The following is a 10,472-nucleotide window of genomic DNA, read 5'->3' as shown; positions in this document are numbered from 1 at the left end:
ATTTCATAATTAAATGAGCATTATGAGTCATGCACTTTTGGATTTTCCAAATAATTTAAAAAGTTATTATTGTTATTTTACTCATTAGGTAAAGGGCTTTCGATATCAGTTTAAAGTTTTTTGATATCTGCAATAACGGAATAATCTGAAGTAACGGAATAATCGCCTGTGCACACTTAACGATAACACCCTGTATAGATAGACTAGATAGCCCATATTTATCGAGAAAGGCTACATATCATTACTCTAAGACCAACAAGAGGGGAGCTACGCGGGTGAAACCGCGAAGCGCGGCTTGTTAAGCATATTAAAGGGATTTTAATCACATGTCTTGTCGTAAATTACCAGGTATAGATATGCATTAAACATCGGTTAAGTATCCACCGGGAATCAAACCGAAGATACTCTTTGAAAATAAAATCTTGTCCTCTCTTGAAGTTGGCTAGCAGTAAAAAGTGTTTGTTGGAACACATCTTACTAAAAAAATGTGAGAATTTAACATTCGATCTATGAAATGAATTGAAATTGAAATCAAAACATGAATTTATATTATTTTTTCTTTATTTTGTATAAGTATAACATTATTATAAATCCAGATAAAATGAAATGTCGATACGAAGTTTTGGAGGGCAAATGATACCTTCACAAAATCAAAGGTTTCCGAAGTAAAGGTTAAAATAAAAAGTGTCGTATTTAAGTGAATTCCTTTGGATATCATTGACGCATTTTAAGTGATCGTAATGTCGCTTCTGATGTGAATCCTATAAAGGTGTGCATTCACTTGTTGGAAAATTAACATTTTTTGATACTAATATTATAAAGCTGAAGAGTTTGTTTGTTTCTTTGACCACGCTAATCTCAGGAACTACTGGTCCGATTTGAAAAATTATTTCGGTGTTAGATAGAGAAAAGCTATAGGCTATAATTATTATATCATCACGCTAAGACCAACAGGAGCGGAGCACTGCAGGTAAAACCGCCGGGCACAGCTAGTGCGAAATAAAATATTAATATGTATTTATTTTTAATTTAATAACATAAACCAATATAAGCTTTCCTTTTTATTATAACAAAAGTTATCTTACATATATATGAGACTAGCCGCGCCCTGCGGGTTCACTCGCGTGGCTCCGTTCCTGTTGGTGTTAGCGTGATGTAAATGAGCTATCTAAGACCGAAATAATTTTTCAAATCGGACCAGTAGTTCCTGAGATTAGCGCGTTCAAACAAACAAACATACAAACAAACTCTTCATCTTTATAATATTAGTATAGATTACTATAATTATGTTCTATTGCCTAAAAAATTACAACTACGTAGTTAGATCTACAGTAAAATGACTTGGGTAATTTGGTAGATCACTTATTTACTAATGATATATTACAGGGTGGCTCTGAAATACGTTGACAACTTATTTTACGATTTATTTTATTTTTCTTTTACACAGTATAACGGTGACTACTAAATAATAAAAATACAGTATTATTTTAATGTAAATATCTATTTATTTTCAAAATAACCACCTTTAGCTTTAATACAAAGGCTTAAACGTTTTCTGAAGTTTTCGACGATTTTCCGTACCTCCTCTTCAGATATTTTGTCCCACTCACAAGTAAGTGTTGCCTTCAGCGTGTCTACACTTCTGTGTGAAGTTGCACAGGCCCTCGCCTCTAGAATTGATCATACGCTGAAATCCATTTGATTAAGATCTGGTGAAAATGGAGGCCATTCCTTGGAACTTATGAACTCTAGGAAATGGTCCATACATCACTACTGCACATTTGAGGCCCTGTGAGATGGAGCAGAGTCCTGTTGAAAAGTCCACGGTTGGTCACCGAAGTGCTGCTGGCTCCAAGGAAGAACTACACTCTCCAAAAAATCGCGTCGGTATATTTCTTGATTCACTTTCACACCTTTTTTTACGAAAACGAGAGGAGTTTTGCCTGTTGAGCAAATGCCACGCCAAACCATGACTGAATCCGGTTTTTTCCGTAGGGGGATAATTTCTGTGGCTCCACGGCAACTAGAAGAGTAAACTCTATCATTTTGGCGGTTATGAGACTGCTCAATTTGAAAAAAAATTTCATCTGTGAAAAAAATATTTTTCCACGCTTCACCAGCGGAGCGCGCTTTCAGTAAGAGACATCTTTCAAGGTGTGTTTTTTTATCTTTATCATCCAACCGCTGTGCTTTTCGCAGCTTGTATGCTGTTAACTTGAGCTCATTTTTAACAACTCGTTGTAACGTTGAATGACTTACAACTAAGTCTCGAGCCATTTTTCTTACCTCGGCTTGTGAATTGCGGGTCAATCTTTGTTTGACGATATGTCGAAGCCTAGGCATCCTCACAGTTATTTTTCTGCCTCTTCCCAGACGGTCACCAAGATGGCCAAGCTCATCGAAGCGTTTAATAGCAGAAGAAAATAACTGCTGACTGATACCGAGAAGTCGCACTACCTCGCACTGCCACTTACCAGCCTCATACAAGGATATCATTGCACCTCGTTGAGCAGACATAGTAAAAAATGACTAATTTTAAATTTATTCTCTTCACAAATAACGTTAAATTGGTGCCAAAACATGTGAAAATAATAATTAAAAAACAATAGCAACGCAGCATGTCCCATTTTTGAAATTTATTATTTTGAAATTTGTCAACGTAATTTAGAACCACCCTGTATTATTTACGAAGAATACAGAGAAATTACATAAATTATAAAGACTTTGAGAATAATGGGAAATGCACATTACACATACCTAGATATAAAATCAATAATATGTAATATTGATCACTTTTAATTTACAGGTAAGGAAATTATCCATGTTTGTTGCCATATTGTACATGGATGTGATGGATGTTTGTTACTCTTTCACGTAAAAACTACTGAACCGATTACAATGAATTTTGGTATGTAGGTAGCTGAAGACCCAAAATAGTAAGTACAAAGGCTATTTTTAGCCCGGAAATCCCACAGGAACGGGAACTATGCGGCTTTTTTTTTTGAAAACGCGGGCGAAGCCGCAATTGAAGATCTTGTTATCATACATCAACCCAGTTCCTTAATATTATTTTTAGTTTTATCATCATCACAAAAAATATTTTTACACTTCAATTCACATCAACAAGTTTCATATCGAATTACGTCGTAGTATTAAATTTTAAATGCATTGAATGTATGTGAAGCCTAACTAAAGGGAGCGTTCGTCAAGGTTATGCAGACGATTTGCACTAATTATACCGAACTATAATATTACAAGCTATTGACATTCGAGATAGAAAGTAAGTCTAGATTACACACTACCACAGAATACATAATAGTAGCTAAACGCTACAGAACGGACACTCTCCACCTCCCGCCAAAATTAAACACTTACCTCACCCCGCACGATCAGACATAAAATGGTCCATATTTTTCTACAGGGACGATACGCAACGAAGATTGACAACATTAATCAAATTGACTTAAAGTAATTTTATTATTTTGGATTTGTGATTATCGTTTTTCGTAGAAAATGGTTAGATATTGTGCTGTTTACGGATGTATTTCTACAGAAAAACGCGAATTTTTTTTACGCTAGTCAAAAATGTGCCAACCATAAAGCGTTAACACACACATTTGCAGTATCTACAGTGTGACTGTCAAAACGATAATTTTGTATGGAGTGTCCGGGGTGTGACACTACACAGTCACTACGTAGCAACTGATGATTTAGGTCTTAATTTCGTTACTAGGGTTAATGGTACCCGGAAAAGCATAGAATATAGTAAAATTTTATTGCATTTAATGGATTGTATAATGACTACATCATAGAAATCTAAATGACTACATATTTTTTAAAATAATTATGTGGAATAGCTTGTCTCACAATAAATATTTTTTTCCAATTTGAACAATCTCTAGACAATTATTTGTATAGTACCTACGTTCAATTTGGAATCATTATAAAGGTGCATTTACATCAAACGAACATAGAGCTAGAGCTAGAGCAAGAGAATTCTTTCGTGATCGTTTATTGTAAACGAACTCATATATCAGTGTTTCTCAATATTAGAACATTGCATATAATATTTTTCGAACGAACTAAGGACAACGAAAGAATGCTCTACGCCTGTTTACACTAAAATAATTTGAAATAGTAGGGGTTTGAGTGAGCATTCGCTCGTTTGATGTAAATGCACCAAAAGAGGATGGACAATGAGCGCTATATCGACCTTGAAAAAACCCAAGAAAATTTGATATAGTTCATACTTAGTTAAGCTACGTCTAGGCTGACAGTAGACGTTCTATTTTTTGTACCTCACAGGAGGAACTAATAAGATTCAATGTTAATTTTTTATTGATATGTTTTATAAATTATTCTGAAAAAACAAAATAGGAAGATTCATTATATTATTATATATTATAGAAATCATTGAACTTGAATTGCTCTTTTTATATTGCTGCATATGACATTATAGAAATGAAACTTCTTCAAGTGCGTTGAGAGTAAAATTTCGAGATCGTGTCATGGCAATAAATAAATCTAATCATGCATATAAGACGACAATTATTTGATATCTTTGAATCTTGCCAAAGAAGTTTAACTTCTGACACATGTGCTGGGCACACACGCTCTTTTTATTTCTACTAAGCTAGGTTCAAGAGGAAAAATAACAAAAATCAAAACTTTGCTGCTTGAAACTTATTGAACTGTGCCTAAATTTAAGACAAATCAATCTTGCTATAGGCATATAGGCAAGTCTAAATCCTCAATTTACTATTGCAATAAACATGTTTTCATAACGAAGATTCAATTAAATGTTGCAACGTATGAAATGTCGGCCGTCCGCCGAGGGCACAATAAACTTTTTGTTCGTTTAATTACTGTGAAACATAGAAAGGACCTGACCCTTGACATTAGTACTTCAGTGGATCATGCAAATGTTTTCTGGGGCTCTTTAAACATGCAAATGTTTTCTGGGGCTCTTTAAATGTGAACGCAGTGGTAAAAACGTTATTTAGACGTAAATAAACTGACTCCAACAAAAGGAGGTTCTCAAGTCAATTGTATTGTTTTAGGTATATTGCCTCAGAACTTTCTACCGGGTGGAATGATTTTAATACATTTTTTTTATTTGAAAGCTCTGTGAAGGTTAGACTTTTCGTAGTTAATAAAAATGGTTATTTCTTTCCTGCATAATACCTACGTTATTTATCAGTTATCTAACCTACAATAACGCGCTAAATTCATGATAGCAGTCCGAACCGGCTTCGTCCAATAGTTCCCGAGATCAGTGCGTCCATACAAACAAATTCTTCACCTTAATATTATTATTATAGGTACATAATATATTCATAAAATTTAAACCTTTAACATTCGAAAATAATATTCGTCTAGATATGGATGCATCCTAATTACGATTACAGCCGGAGTTATCTATTCAAATTAGCATTCGTCATTTATGGCTCACCTATTTTCACATTCTCTTGGGAGCATACTAAGTTGCAAAATACTGACCTATAGGTTTTAGAGTTATGGGATTATTAAATAAACATAAAACTTAAAAGCTCTATAGCTTTCACAAATTAAATTTTGGAATTTAAGTTTAAATTAATGACTAATTATTTATTAATTGTAAGTATAGAATAAAAACGACATACAACAGCGTAACGCTAACTTCACTATCACTACATAGTATAAAACAAAGTCGCTTTCTCTGTCCCTATGTCCCTTTGTATGCTTAAATCTTTAAAACTGCGCAACGGATTTTGATGCGGTTTTTTTTAAAAGATAGAGTGATTCAAGAGGAAGGTTTTAGTATATAATTTATTAGGCTTTAGACAAAGCGGGCGAAGCCGCGGGTGGGAGCTAGTCTTTGAAATAAATAATTATCGTAAATGCCTTTGTAAAACCATTTTTTGTTACACAAAATAACGTTGATTTTATCATTTGTCAAATCCTTTTTTTTAATATTATCTTCTTATCATAAATACACCTTTTAAAATAACCAAAAATAATTACAAAATTACAAGCGGTCATATTATATTGAACCCGGCTGAATACGCTTGCCACATAAACTAATACACAATAAATTACTAAAGCCTAATTACGCATAATAGCGAGCAATTAAAATGACTGGCAATTCAAGATATCCGTGAAGATGGTATTTAAATGAATTAAAATTATCTTAATAATAATCTGTTTATGCCCTTATTCGTATTCTTGCGTAATTGTAGGGTGAGAAATTTGAAACATTTAGAAAGCACGTAATGGTTAATAATTCACACATTGAAAATAGTTTTGTACCTTGTTATCTTTTAATATATATAAATCTCGTGTCACAATGTTTGTCTTCAATGGACTCCTAAACCACTTAACCGATTATAATAAAATTCACACACCATGTGCAGTTCGATCCAACTTGAGAGATAGGATAGTTTAAATCTCAAATCGTTTTAGAGAAAGCGGGCGAAGCCGCGGGCGGTAAGCTAGTATTATATATTAATTGGATGTGTTTCAATTGTGAGTGGACACAAAAAAAAAATAACTACAAAGTTATCCTCAAAGTCGTTTTCCTTCAACAGTAGATAATTTTTATATCTTTAAATTTATACTACAGTCATTCTACTAACACTATATATAATATATGTGTTGTTTGTCTTTCTTTCACGTTAAAAGCGATTTTACGAAATATTTTTGTGTCTATGTCCTCATGAGGAATTTCCTTTAACCAAATAGACGAAGCCGCGGGCAGAAAGCTAGTATTTATAAATAAACCACACTTTATAACAATTAAAACATCTCTATTAAAACAATCAGTCAATAAGTCAATACTAATTATCGTATTTCGACTTAAAATTAATATCTTATAATAGAATTTCAAACTCAACTACTTATTTACAGCTGGTGAACCATTAAATCGATCGTGACCAGAAAATCCACAAATATAAAGGGTTTAATTATTGCAATTTGTGCGATGGACCGTTTTAGTGCCGTCTTCGAACTAGGAATGTAGGTGTGGAAAATATGTATGACAGGATTTATATGGAGCTGTTAAAACATATTCATATTAAAGATTTTTGCATTATATATTTTAAAATGTACTCTACTGTCTTATCTAGATGTTAAATAGGAATCAAAATTATATAAAATATTAAACTTAACACAAAATATAATGCAGATAAAATTGTGAAACTTTCAATGTTTCTTAGACTTACTTGTTGCAATATTATTGTAAATACATGTACTTATAAATATAAAAATTAATGGATTTAAAGTATATCAATTGCTGCTTAATTACTTTTTTACATAAGTTTTTCTCACACTTGACATCAAGCGGTCAGGGATATTCTCTAAGATAATAATATATTATGTGATATGAGTATAGCCACTTATAAACGCTCTAATGTTTTTATTTATTTATTTCTATTTATTAATAACATTACATAATATATTATGCTATAATAGACGGTCGTATAAATAAATAAAAAAAATTATATTGTATAGATGTTATTATAATATTTCATAGATTTTCAATCTTCTCTGTTTATCTAAGATAGATTCTTTTAACTATTTTATGTCCTGAAAGGTTATGGCAATTAACGAAATGCAGTTTAAAAAATGTATTTGTTAATGTGCTACATTTTAAAACACCAAGCCCACTTTAAATTATCGATCTAAAATAAACAATATGACACCCACACTATACATATACGAGATTATTAAGATCTCATATATTTACATTAGATGTATAATTTTCCTTTCAATAGCATAAACATTGGACATTATTGAATATCGACTATCGATGGAGATTATCGATAAAATGACGCAACTATTTCGCATGGATTTATGTAACATGTATGTAGAATCTGTGCAAGGTTCCAGCTTGTAAATTTTAATAGAGTTCACTTGCAACTAAATTTGCTTTATATTTAAGGCTGGTTATACACGAATTTATTATCTTGATGTGCATTAACTGTGTGTAATATTTTATTATTATTTAATTTTTATTGTAATACCTACCTACCTATATTTATATTACAATAATAATTAATGGTGTTTCTCGAAGTTTGCTCTACATAAAAATTATAGCAGATTTGTAACTGTCTGTATACTTATGTTTTTTTTTTTGTTATTGAATCGAATTAATATGATGAAAATAATTAAAGAGCATAGATTTTATTTACTTTACGATGAAAATCAACGAAAAGCTCTACTAGACTTGTAAGTATTTATCTCACGTATGGTCATCGTTGAATATCAGAAGTTATTGAAATATATATTTTTATTTATTTATCTATTTTATGTTCCTGAAAGGCTTCTGTATCTTAACGGTTTACTAATGTTCCACTAAGTTCAAACCACCAACTCGTCTCCAATGTATCATCATCACAACTATCATTTTAATTTCCCTTAAAAATTGGTTACTAAAAAAATAATAATATTCCATCGTGTATAGTATTCCTAAAAAGATTGAACCGATGCCAATTGAAAAGGTCACAAGCAAAGAAGCTCGACTTGCAATCAGTTGCTAGTCATGAAGAGCGGTAAAAGTGGTTAAAATAATTCAATAATTTGCGATCACGACTTCCATGTGATTAAATGTTTTATTATGCATGGATTATTATAATTTGATTTAGCGTGAAGATGTTTATAGCGATTGATTGCCACTGTTGGACTGTATGCAAGTTAGATAATAATATTATAATATACTAGCGGTCCGCCCCGGCTTCGCCCGTGGTACATATTAACGTTTTCTCTACATAAGAACCATCCTCGTACTTCAAGGAATGTAATAAAAAAAGAATTATCGAAATCGGTTCAGCCGTTCTCGAGTTATGCGCTTACCAACACATTTTGCGATTCATTTTTATATATAAGAATTATATACCTATCTCAGAAAAAGCTAATTGAAGATTTTGTATATAAAAAATTATATCCGTGGGAAAAATAGAATGTTTGATTGTGGAGTATGAAATTATGTTCAGTTATTATTAAAAAAAAATTGTGTTATATTCATTATTACTCACTGGTCAGATTCTATATCCCGGAAAATTTTTTGACATGGTAATTTATTTATACACGTAATACGTATACATACAATGTAATAGTAAAAGCTAGTAGCTAGCTATAAATTAAAGCATCTCCAATTCGTGTTGACATAATACTCGGCCTGTTAATTAAATATGCCAATGTTATTTATATCAGTAAGAACCGCCCTATAGCAATAGGACCTTATCATTGTAATCACTCTTATTTGCGTTCCTCTGCTCGCAAAGCTAAAGGATATTAAAATAATCTGCATTGTAGGTATATGGAAACAACGATGCTTACATAATCGCTTTGTGACACATCACTACATAGTATAAAACAAAGTCGCTTTCTCTGTCCCTATGTATGCTTAAATCTTTAAAACTACGCAACGGATTTTGATGCGGTTTTTTTTAATAGAACGAGTGATTCTAGAGTAAGGTTTTAGAATATAATTTATTAGGTTTTAGACAAAGCGGGCGAAGCCGCGGGCGGTAAGCTAGTGGATTATATAACTAACCTATTTTCCGCGGCTTAGGCCTTGTTCTAAAAAAAATAATGAAAATCGGTTGTTTTTGAGTTTATCGCTTACAAACGTATGTTAAACGTATAACGCGCAATGTTTTAATCGACTTCCAAAAACAAATAGGAAGAGGTCTATACGTATTTTTAAAGTTCAACGACATTTCCGGCAATTGTGCTCCCGTTTGTTTAACAAGTAATGATTTAATAGTTACAACTAAACTAGACGAAAATATGCATTGCTATTTACAAAGACAAAAATTAATTTTCATGTAGTACTTGTTCCTAAAATACGTACGTATTGAAGCGAACTCTTAAATTGTAATAAAGTGAAATAATGCTCCTTATATGCTTATTTTAATGTAACTCAAGTATGAATACTTAATAATACAATTATATCTAGATACCCTTAACATTTACAACGTTAAAAATAATCCAGTTTAAATCGTAATCATTTCACTTAACCTTGCAAAATCATCCGTTGAACTAGTGACCCTCGCAACCTTCAAGCAAATTACAATCATTTGGACCTTATGTAATATAATCATGTATTACATATGCGTTCTATTTGCTATTGAGTTTACGTTCAAAAAGATTGATCATGTATCGATAATTATTATTATAAATAACTAGTTTACCGCCCGCGGCTTCGCAGGCGTTATCAAAGAAAAACCGGTTCCCGTGGGATTTCCGGGATAAAACCTATTCTATTGTGTTATGCAAATTATTACTAAATATGTGTTTATCCAAGTTATTATTAAATTATTCTAATCGGTTCAGTAGTATTTACATGAAAGAGAAAGATGTGTGTGTTTAAAAACACATCCATCGTATAATCATATCAAGAGATAGAGCAAAATATATCATCGGAGAAATATATATTTTGCTCTATCTCGTGCAAAAAAAAATTGTCATGAAAATCGTCAACATACCAGTAT

The sequence above is a fragment of the Colias croceus genome, chromosome 17 (genome assembly GCF_905220415.1).
Source record: "Colias croceus chromosome 17, ilColCroc2.1".
NCBI lineage: Eukaryota > Metazoa > Arthropoda > Insecta > Lepidoptera > Pieridae > Colias > Colias croceus.
The sequence above is the reverse complement of the archived record's forward strand: the minus strand, read 5'-3'. Positions refer to the sequence as shown.